Source organism: Ailuropoda melanoleuca, chromosome 7, assembly GCF_002007445.2.
Source record: "Ailuropoda melanoleuca isolate Jingjing chromosome 7, ASM200744v2, whole genome shotgun sequence".
Lineage (NCBI taxonomy): Eukaryota > Metazoa > Chordata > Mammalia > Carnivora > Ursidae > Ailuropoda > Ailuropoda melanoleuca.
Window position 1 is genome coordinate 103,585,158 of NC_048224.1, and position 12,398 is coordinate 103,597,555.

Genomic DNA, 12,398 nt, shown 5'->3' on the forward strand with positions numbered 1-12,398 from the left:
TGTACATGTATGGGCACCATGAGGCTTTTGTGAGAATTAATCACATCATGATTCTAAGTCACCTTGAAAATATATAGAGCTATGTTAAAAGGAAAAGAAGGCTAATAACATGTTATGTCTATACTAAAATGTTTGCTCCTATGATAACGAGCGCCAGTATTTTCTGACAGCTTTTCCGGAAATTCTTGTTTTGTTCCATCATTTTTGTTCCTTTGATATTCAGCTATATATAACTATTTTCTATCCCATCAGCAAAAATATTCAAATACAAACAATATAAATGTTAATGCAAGCAGTGAAGAAGGTTTGTTTTCTTCTCAAAACTCTGTGATTTAATATGCAGTTTACAATATGTGGTTATAATTCTTTCTCTCATACAAGCTTTCAAAAATAAAAAGGTCTATTTTCCTTTGATCTGAAAAAGGAAAAGTAGGAAAAGGTTTATCTTCTTCAACAGACTTTCTTTTTTTTCCCTCAGAAATTAACATAGCTGTGGATTTGCTTCAGTTGAGTAACCTGCTTTTAATGCACAAAATCAGACATGGAGGGTATTAGGCACTTATATTTAGTGAGGGGAAGGGTTTAAGATCTCTCAGATCCTCCTGAAAGGAAACACTGAGGCATATTTGTCATTGCTGTGGATGGATGAATATACTAAATTTTCAGTTCTATTTCATTCCACAGCTTAACATCATATGTTTATAACATTTAGTTACAGGTTTGAAAATAAAGTCATAATGAAATAAAATTTGTTGAAAACCTGATTTAAAGAAGTCAAACACAGACTGGGAAAATTCATATTAAAATTACTTCTCTGGCTATTACATAAGGTTATGTTGGAAATTGCCCCTTTTTTGGGTCTGTAAATAAATTTTAATTCTTTAACAAGAATTTATTAAGTTTATTAAATTCCTAGTTTCCTTCATAGGATTTAGTTGAAGGTATAAGACTCATAGGTGAAAGAATAAATCATGCTATTCTGGACATAAAAATCCTATGGTCTTCCGCAGGGTGTATTTAATAGAGTGAAATTCTTTATAAGTTCTGATTACATATCTGGTTGATTATTAGTAATATCTTTGAAGAAAACGGATTCTAAAATTTTATAAATGTAAGTATTAGACTATCTTCATAGAGGGTTACAGATAAACAGAATTTGGAGAAATCTAAAAAGACTGCTTGTCCCAAAGTGTAGTCCCTACTAGCTTGCCACTTGTTTGCACTCATTGTTTATTACTTTGACATGTGACCAGCTGTACACCTAATACTGAGGTGCATGTGCTCTAGTATATACTCCATATTGGATCATAGGGTAAGAGAAGAATGTGGGTAAATATGACACAACTTCCTCAAGCATCAATATTAATAAAAGACTGGAGAAGATATACATCTAAATTAAAGTTAGGGTTGCAAGATTTGGAAAATAAAATATAGAACTCAGTTAAATTTAAATTTCAGGTAAATACTGATTTTTTTTAAATATAATTGTGTTATTTGCAATATTTGGGACATACTTTAACTAAAAAATTATTTGTTATTTATCTGAAATTCAAATTTAACTGAACAACTCCTAAAGTATTAACAGAAACAAAATGCACTGAGATATAAACATTTTATACAATTTAACAATAGAACAAGACAATTTGATAGTATTTTCTTTTAGAGTAACATTATATTCTCAGAACTGCCACTATTTCCCCCACCGTGGCTAATTTATTTCATTTTACTTTTTTACAGTGGTAAGAATATTTAACATGAGATGTACCCTTTTAACAAAATTTAAGTGCACAATACAGTATAATTATATTACATAATGTTGTGTAGTAGATCTCTAGAACTTACTCATTTATGTAACTGAAAATTGATATTCATTAAACAGCAGCCCGTTTCCCCTCCCCTTAGCTCCAGACAGTCATTTTACTTTCTGCTATGAAACTAACTGTTTTTGATCCCTTATATAAGTGGAATCATGCAGAATTTTGTCTTTTTGTGACTGGCTTATTTTTCATCAGCCTAATGTTCTCCAGGTTCACCCATGTTATCAAAAGTGACAGAGTATTCTTTTATTCAGGCTAAATACTATTCCACTGTACGTATGTACCACATTTTATTTATCTATTCAAATATTGATGAACATTTAAGTTGTTTCCATGTCTTAGCTGTTGTGAATAATACTCCAATGAACACGGAAGTGCAGATACCTCTTTGCAATTCTTATTTCAATTATTTGGTACGTGTATCCCTAAATAGGATTGATGTACCATATGGCAATTCTGTTTTTTATTTTTTTAAATATTTTATTTATTTGTCAAAAATAGAGTGTGAACAATCAGGGAGAACAGCAGACAGAGAGAGAAGCAGGGTCCCTGAGTGGGAGCCTGATGCGGGACTTGATCCCACTACCCTAGGATCATGACCTGAGCTGAGGGCAGATACCTAACTGATTGAGCCACCCAGGAGTCCCTCTGTTTTTTATTTTTTAAAAAAATCCTCTTTACTGTTTTCCATAGTGGCTACATATATCATTTTACATTTCTGCCAACACTATACAAGCATTCCAGTTTCTCCACATTCTTATCAACACTTTTATGGTTATATAACACTTTTATAATAGCCACCCTAACAGGTATGAAATGATGTTTCATTGTGGCTTTGATTCACATTCCCTGATGAATAGTGATATTCAGCATCTTTTCATATTTTCATATACATATTAATGATTTGGTTTTCTTTGGAGAAATGTCTATTCAAGCTTATTTTTGATAACCTTTTATTTTTAATTGGATGATGATGATTTTGCTATTGAATTGTTTGAGTTCCTTTTATATTTTGGGTATGAATCTCTTCTCAAATACATAGTTTACAAGTAATTTCTCCCATTTTCTAGGTTGCCTTTTCACTCTGTTGATTGTTTCCTTTGTGGCACAGAAGCTTTTTAGTTGCAATCCCATTTGTCTAATTTTGCTTTTGTTGCTTATATGTTGGTGTCATATCCAAGAATCATTGCCATGACAATGTCATGAAACTTTTCCACTACATTTTCTTGTAGGTGTTTTACAATTCTGGATCTCACTTTTATTTAATCCATATTGAATTTATTTTTGCATATGGTATAAGATAGGGGTTCAGTTTCATTCTTTTGCATGTTGCTATCCAGTTTTCCCAACACCATTTATTGAAGAGATTATCTTTCCTCATTATGTATTCTTGGCACCCTTGTTTAAGATCAGGTAATACTTTTATGCACAGGTTTATTTATGGGCTCTGTTCTATTCCATTGATCTATTTTTTTTTAATGCCAGTACCATTCTGTTTTAATTACTATAGCTCTGTAAAATAAGGAAGTGTGATACCTCAAGCTTTGTTCTTTCTCAAAATTGCTGTAAAAGCCTGCCACCTCTTTTCCTTTATTCCTAGCTGTCCAGCATCCAGACAATGCTTATTCTTTCAGTGCTCTATCTTAGATGAGATAGAAGCCATCCCCCTAGGAAGCCCACTGAAAGGCAGGGTACTGTGCCCATTTACCCAACACTCTCTCACCACCCTAAGGAGGAAGTTAGAGCTCAAGGTGCTTTCTCTCCATATTGAACTTTGACACCTAGAGGAAGGGGCTCATGTGGGTAAAGTGAAATTATTCTTCTTGTCTGTTTCAGCGCAGTTTTTCTTGGTTTTATGCCCATCAGAGTTACTGCAACTTCTTAACTGGATTCTGGACCTCTCATAAAGGTATTTTAGTCCTTATATCATTGTTAAGTAGTGTTTCTATGTGAGAACAGGGCTGAAACTTCCTATTCTACCACCTTGCTGATGTCACTTCCCCCAGAATTGCTAACTATTATCCATTTATTCTTGAAGAGTTATTTTGGTGAAAATTTTTGAGAAGCATTTCCATAAATACAAAATACTTAACTCACAGGTTTAAAAACGTGGCTGCTAATTTTTTGACACTTCTTTATGGAAATGCGGGGATTCATATCCTCTTTCCTTGAAACTGGGCAAGTCTGTCAGTGTTTGAAGTCATTAAATACACTCAAAATAAAACTAAGGCCGAACTGATCATTTAGCTTCTGCCTTGGGTTCAAAAGAGGATTTTCTCTTCAAGCTCTGAGGTGTCATGTCAGAAGGCTCACCATCTTGAAGTTAGAATATTGTGAGAAGCTCATGTTTCTTGGGAGGCCTCACATAGGCATTTCAATAAACAATTCAGATTCACCTAACCTAGTCGCCCCAATCTAGGTGCCAGTCTTGTGAGCTAAGAACCTCAGAGATGGCTCCAACACCCTGTCATCCAAGTAACGCCAAGCAGTTAAAGTCTTTCCAGCAAAGTTCCCAAACATGGTGAAGCAGATACAAGGTGTTCTTGCCATGTCCTGTCTGAATTCCTTACCAACAGAATAAAATAGTTGTTTCATTCCACCAAGCTTTATAGCAGATTGTTAGCAATTGATAATGAGAATGGTATATAACTGAAAAGTTTAAAGTATTCACTGTTGCTAATATAATAACATGGATATTATATTTTAAATATTTTTATATTTTCAGACAGGGAGCAGAAAGATGGCTTAGATTAATTTAGTTTGAGCTCTTTAAAATTTAATATGTCTATGAATCAACTGAAGATCTTGTAAAAATACAACTTTTGATTCAGTAGTTCAGAGGTGGGAAAGAAGTATTACCTTTCTAATAAATTTCCATATAATGCTGATGCTGCTGGTCCATGGGCCAGTTTCTGAATTGCTACTTTACTTCCCTTATTTTGAATTTGAGAAAATTAAGAGAAAACATGATATTTAAAGTGATTAAATAGTTCTCTAAAATTGGCAATAAATGGTGGTAAGCCAGGTTGTATTCCTTAGCAAAGCCTGTGGTTGTGCATTATCAAGAGAGAATTATAAATGGAGAAGAGCATTATTTGGTGATAACTCATATATCAGTCACTATGTTAAGAACTTATATATAAGTTATCTCACTTTTTCTTCTCCATAGTACTTTAACACAGATAATTTTATAATTGAATTAGAGAAGAGAAATTTAAGGTCTACAGTTCAAATCTATTGGAGGAGGGTGATGAAGCAGGGCTTGACTCCAGGACTTTTAGGCATTAAAGCTTTGATTCTAACCATGGCCTAAACTTTTCATGGGCACTGGGGGATGGGTGATCATGCTGAAAACAAAGTGAAATAAAGAAAGGAAGCATCCTATAGAAAACAATGGGATGAGGGAAAATATAATTTCATATTTTGTAACTCTACCAGGAACTGCAACTATTCATACTACTTGGGATTGATCAAAATACACATTTTTTAGCTTTAAGTATAAATGTTAATGTTTATTTATCCATTTATTCATTCAATTAATATTTATTGAATAAAAGTATATTTCACACTCAATTCCATGTAGTTGGATACACATGTGAACAAGAAACAAAGTTCCTTTCATGATGTGTTTAATTTATCAGGAAATATAGTCTTAATTGCAATAGTGTGTGATGAATATTATAGTGTATGGCAATTACTTAGCAGAATATATGGAGGCAAGCTAACCAATCTCACATGGTTTTGAGAATACAAGAAGTAATACAGGTAAAAGTGTCTGGTATATAGAAAAGCTCAATACATGCTATTTTTCAATTATGCCTTCTTTTACTGCTGCCTCCAACCAGACAGTCAAATTGCATTTACCTGATTTAGGATAAATTCAGATATCTTCTCTCAGTGAATTATTGAAAGTAATATGACATGAAAATGTGGTTAAAATAGTATAATTGGACTCTTTTACAAAGAAAATAATTGCTCAACTTTTAAAATTTCAGTATTTAAAACCACTGGGATAGCTAAGTAGTCTTATTATTCTTATTGTAGGGAGAACAGGGACAGATATTCATGTGCTTTTTTTATTCGTTAAAGTATAATATTCAAAAATTGAAAAACATGATTCTCATATAAATATATGGTAAGTATGTGTCAAAGAGTTTATTCAACTAATTAGTGAGGAAACCAGTCAGATATTAAAATTGGTTCAGAGAGCATATGAAGTGCTAAGTATTTATAAGCAATTAATAAAAAATGTTAGTATAAGATTGCTAGATTAGATGCAAACTAGTTAATGCTCTACAATGTAATAAAGTTAAATCATTAGATTTTTTCCCCACTGAATGATTATATGTATATCAATCACACAAAAACCTGAAAGTAATAAGGAACTTCACCAAATCTGGATACTTAAATGAATTATCTTAATATTATTCTCCATTATGATTATAGAGGTCTCTAAAAGGTATTTTTTTTAAAGATTTTTATTCATTTGAGAGAGAGAGAGAATGAGTGAGGGCAGGAGCAGAGGGGAGGGTCAGGGGGGAGGGTCATTGGGAAAGGGAGCAGCAGACTCCCTGCTGAGCAGGGAACCCAATGTTGGGCTCCATCCCAGGACGCTAGGATCATGACCTGAGCCAAAGGCAGTTGCTGACTGACTGAGCCACCCAGGCATCCCTAAAAGTTAATCTTCGTTGCAAAAAAGGGCAGGTTTTATTCTGCATAGCCTGACTTTACATAGATGCAGAAAGACACAGACATCCTTGAGTTTGTACTATAAATCTAGAGCCGTATAAATCAATTGAGCAACCACTAAGCCAGAGAATTAACCACTGTCCAGTAAATTTAATATAGTATTGTTTATGTGTGAATTAGTCTCATTTGAGATGCCCCAAATTTGCTAAAGTTTCTGGTCTGCAAGAAGTGGTCTTCCTAACAGCTGAGAGATTAGGTCCCAGGCAGCCAGACATCCTGACTGCATAGCAGACATTGGCTTTATATGGAAAACGAATTCTTGAACATGATTGAACCAGAAACAAAAACAAAAATACAAAATCATTAGCGAAGAAAAAAATAAAAGAGAAACAGAGTCAGATAGTTAAAGTTCTGCTGCCACTTGGGATTCACTCTGGGATAAGAAAATATGTGTCAGTGCTTAAGCGGCCCATGAGGTATACTTTTTTTTTTCCTTAGATTTTATTTATTTTTTTGACAGACAGAGACAGCCAGCGAGAGAGGTAACACAGACAGGGGGAGTGGGAGTGGAAGAAGCAGGCGCCTGACAGAGGAGCCTGATGTGGGGCTCGATCCGAGAGCGCCGAATCACATCCTGAGCGGAAGGCAGCCACTTAACGACTGCGCCACCTAGGCGCCCCCATGAGGTATACTTTTTAGCAACGCTGTTTAAAGATTGTCAGGTTACTCCCCTTGGGTGTATTAACAGGACAAACTCTAAAATGATTGAAGTGTAATTTCCCAAAAGTTAAGAACATAACTCCTAAAACTATATAATGAGTATGTATTAAAATTTTATTCAAGTCATTAATTAATAGGAGATCCATTAAGATTTTCAAAGTTTTTCAAAGACCATTAAAGATACTAGGTATTTACATGTAGTTTAATAAAGGAATTTTTGGATAGATTTCTGGATTAAATACAAAACTGGTTGATAACCAACTGATTATTCAGTCTAATCTTTGGAGTTATCATTTTCACTGCACAGAAATTATATGCATCTTGATTGGAAAAACTATGTTAGCTATTATGTAATTTCACAATCTCTATAATTATTAACCAGTAGCCTTAACAGCTCTTTTTTTTTTCTGAAAAGCCAGTGAAGTTGAATTTTGTTTTTGTTTTTGTTTTTTTCCTGAAAACTCATAAAAATCAATACGTCCATATTTTTGGAAAAACATACAGTGGATAATAACTCCTAAAACCCTGCTAGGACAGATTTTCTCCCAGTTAAGCATCTTAATATATCTATCTTTCTTCTTTATTTTCTCCCTCTTTTTGCTTGATTTTTGTCACAGTTGAAATCCATTGTCAGTGAAGAGCACCTTTTTTGATACTGCTTGAAAAATTGTGGGAAAAATATTTGATTCACTATATGATTTACAGATTTTCTTTTTGTCCTTATTCATTATATAACTTACAGAATTATATGATCAGTTTCCCTATTATGATCAATGTTAACCATGCTGTTATGAACAATTTTGCATTCAGTTTGATTCATGTAATCGTTGTAAAACGTCTTTTCAGTTTTCTTCTCTTTCTTATTAAAAGGATAAATTAAGACATTCTCTTTTTTTTTAAGATTTATTTTACAGAGAGAGAGAGCATGAGAGTGTGGGTGGGGAGGGGCAGAGGGCGAGGGAGACAAGCCGACTAGACTCCCTGCTGAATAGAGAGACCAACACAAGTCTCAATCTAAGAACCCTGAAATATTACCTGAGCTTAAATCAAACGCCAGACGCTTAAGTGACTGAGCCACTCGGGCACCCCTAAAGGATAAATTGAGACATTATAAATTTTCAACTTACCTAGTGAAATCTAAAGGCAGAATATAATACATTCTTGGAAGGTGATACAATAATTTTGGCAATATGCTAAGAAAGCTGAAAGATGATCAGTTTCTTATTGTATCATTTTTCTAGGTGATTCCATCATTGTTCTTTTCCATTTTCTTTTTGTTTTAGATTTATTTTAATAATGAGCAATGATGAAGTAATTCTTAGGAAAATTAAACAACAAAATATTTCAGTGTATGGGAAATACAGCTGGCCCTCGGACAGCAGAGGGCTTGGTGGTGTTGACCCCCTGTGTAGTCAAAAATGTGTGTATAACTTCTGACTCCTCAAAAACTTGGCTGCTAATAGTCTACTCTTTACCAGAAGCCTTACTGATAACACAGTTAATTAATAGATGTTTTGTATGTTATATTTATTATATACTGTATTCTTAAAATAAGGCAAGGTAAAGAAAAGAAAACATTAGTAAGAAAATCATGAGGAAGAAAAACTGCATTTATAGTATTGTACTGTATTTATAAAAAAAATGTGTGTGTAAGTGGACCTGCACAGTTCAAACCCATGCGTAAACTGTATAAGGTAACTAAGATCCAATGTGTATGCTAGATTTATAAAAAGATGCAGTGAATGTGTATTTTAATTATGGGATAGAATGAGTTTTATTCAATTAAAAAATAATAAATTTTCTTGTTCTTTGGAGAAGAGCTAAGAAAGAATAAAATGTCATAAAAGATCACGTCTTACGAAGAGTTAGAACTCTTCAAAAAAGAAACTCAAAAACTGAAATTGGGTCCAGTGGACCCTGATGGCCTACCACATGGAGTGATACTACCATTGCATAGATAACAGGTTATCAGTCAGGGTTAGTCACATGGTCATGTTTGAAGACAAGAAGCTAACAATCCATATGGCTATAAATCAGTGTGAAACAATTTCATCTACCAGTCATTTGTAAATAAAATCCCAGTTGTCATGAATATAATCACACAAAAAAGCAGAAATACTCTTATACTCCCCTAAACTATGACTAACCACATGATAAAACCGGCAGTATCATCAATGAAATGAGTACAAATTGCTAATTTCATGATAAGGTAATCAGGTTGAACAAATAAATATAATTTTATTTGTATAACTTTTGAAACACTGTAGGTAACTTTTTTACTTTGCATTAATCAAAAAGAATACAAAAATATGATTAACCATTTTCTAGTATTCTTTGTGTTATCGGACTTCCTAAAAATATATTCATTGACATAATCTGATAGGCTATAGTATATAAGGATGAATTAACATAGTAATGGTGTAAAATATGTTTTAAAATAAATCTTAGTATTTTATTCAAAAATAGACTTTTTTGCATGTACATGCATGTACTGTTATGGCATGACATTAATCCGTTCAAATGTCATTTACCATATTATGCATCATACTTAAATCATAATAATTTGCTTTTTCCTCTATATCCAATCACACCTTTTTTATCATTATCATTATTATTATTATGAGAGAGAGAGGGGGATGGGCAAAGGGAGAGAGATAATCTTAGCAGAATCCTTGATCAGCCTGGAGCCCAATGCAGGGCTCTATCTCAGGACCCTGAGATCATGACCTGAGCCAGAATCAAGAGTTGGACAGTTAACCAACTGAGCCACCCAGGCACCCCACTATATCTAATCACATTTTGAACTTTGTAAAACCAACTAGTATATTTTGACCTTAATACCTGGCATTGAGACTTATGATATGGGAGAGACTTAAATACATTTCTGATGTTGCAAATAGGATTTCTGAAAATTTAGTTAATTAATTTATTCATTCAAAAAATATTTATCAAGTGCCTGTTGTGGTTTGGGCACTCTTCCACGCCTAATGTCTAAGAAGTCAATAAATTTTTCTTAGATGAATGGTCATGTAAAGTAAAACCTACTTGTTGTTTTAATAGGTTAGCTTCTTAAAATGTCAACTTCTCTTTACCTAGAAAAGAATGATAACCCTTGTTTAGACATGATTACATTCTAAATGAGTATATGTTAGATAAATATCTCAGTTTGAAGGCCATTTTACTTTATTAGCCAAGATTTTTAGAGGGGAATGTCCTATTTTATTAGGAAATATGTTTTTCCTATTTTTGGTAAGCTATTTACTTGCTATATTTGCTTTAAATAGTTTTTCTAGAAGATGTGTTTATTCAGGCATTCAGACATAAATAATGGTATAGCAAATTAATAGGTTTTGGCTACATCAACATGTACTTTCTGTATATTATCATATCTTTTATTATTTTTTTGATTGAATTCTATTAAGCTGGGCTTATTTGTTCTTTCTACACAGGGATTTACACTTTCACTGTGTAGCCTGATGTCTGTAGAATTAAATTAAAGATTCAAATTCTACCAAAGATCTATGGCTAGAGTCCCTGTTGATCATTCTACACTTAAACTAATAAAAATAATTATTTCAGTTTTGTTCTCATATCTTTTTCTGGTGGTTTCACAATACCTTAAAATATATACTTTAAGATGCTATTTCAGGGGCACCTGGGTGGCTCAGTCATTAAGTGTCTGCCTTTGGCTCCGTGAGTGATCCTGGTGTTATGGGATCAAGCCCCGCATCAGGGTCCTCTGCTGGGAGCCTGCTTCTTCCTCTCCCACTCCCCCTGCTTGTGTTCCCTCTCTCGCTGCTGTCTCTATCTCTGTCAAATAAATAAATAAATAAAATCTTTAAAAAAAAAAGATGCTATTTCAATTCAGTAGTATCTTGATGGTATTTCACTTTTCCTCTTAAAAATTGTCTTCTAGGGAGAGTTCACTATATGATTAAGACTAAAATTATAGAAATCTAAGAAATATTTACTAAAGAGGAGTATATGATTGTATCTCAAAGAGATATTAGGATTCTAGATGTGTATTGCATAAAAAAGATAATCTTCTGAAATACTGTTCTTAAAAATGTTTTGCCACATATATTTTAAAGATTCACCTTTTTTATATTCCTCAAGTAGTACTAGGAGTGCACATGCTTGTTTTTTTAATAATTTTAATGTTAATGGCAGAGGAGGGAGGGATATTATAAATCCTTAAATGAAATCTAAAGCCTCATCTCTGCTTTAAAACACATTACTGTTTACAGACAGTATTTCAGAATGTCAACATGAATGTAAGTGTCAAATTGATGCTTAATACTAATTTATTTATGCTTGACTGCACTTAGATGGTAAAAAGGTAGGTATCAAAAATAAAGATTATTTTGAGACACTGAAGTAGGTTTCCCTTTGGTTTCATTGCCATAAATTCCATTAGTGTTAATTGGAGATTTACATGTGCATTGAGAGAATAATATACCTCATTATTCTTGAATAACAGCTACTGACTTTTAAAGGCCATTTAGAATGTGTGACAGGAAACAAATAAAAGCATTCCACTTAACTTTTGAAAGTTATTTTCATTTAGCAGAAAGTGAAACAAAAGGCTTCACAAACATTCCGCTGCCATAGTTTTAATTTTATAATTTCAACAACAAAACCTTTAAAATTCTCTTTTGTAACTTAGCTAGCTAGTGAATATGTAAAGTAAGTATATCTTGAGTCTGCTTTATGGTAGATGACCTTGACTCTGAAGTGCATATGCTCTTTACTTTGTTGTATTTGAACCGTTAGAAATCTACTGTGAAAGAAAATGATGCCTCTAGTGTCCAAGTAAGATTTCATGTTGCATGAAAGGAGAGAAGGTTAACGATCCCCTTTATAAGGATGGAAGAGACCCTTGGGCCTGACACAACATGCATAGGGTTAAGGCACTGGCACCTACTTCGTGGTATCTAACTATCATTTTTATAGGTGATGGGGATTAAGGAGTGCACTTGTGATGAGCACAGAGTGATGAATGGAAGTGCCGAATCACTATATTGTACACCTGAAACTAATATTACACTGTATACTAACGAATTTAATTAAAAAACTTAAAAAAAAGAAATAATTAAGATTTCTTGAAAGATCACCTTGGGATATTATTTAAAAAATATGTAGTAACTGTTGGGCACTTATATGACAGTCACT

At 33.2% G+C, this 12,398-nt stretch overlaps 1 non-coding gene across 1 annotated transcript; it reads left to right on the plus strand.

The window, feature by feature from the left end:
• Nucleotides 1–12,048: 12,048 nt before the first annotated feature.
• On the plus strand, nucleotides 12,049–12,176 carry LOC117803215. Its single transcript, XR_004626908.1, has one exon. It is a non-coding gene; the product is annotated as a U6atac minor spliceosomal RNA (small nuclear RNA).
• The last annotated feature ends 222 nt before the right edge of the window (nucleotides 12,177–12,398 follow it).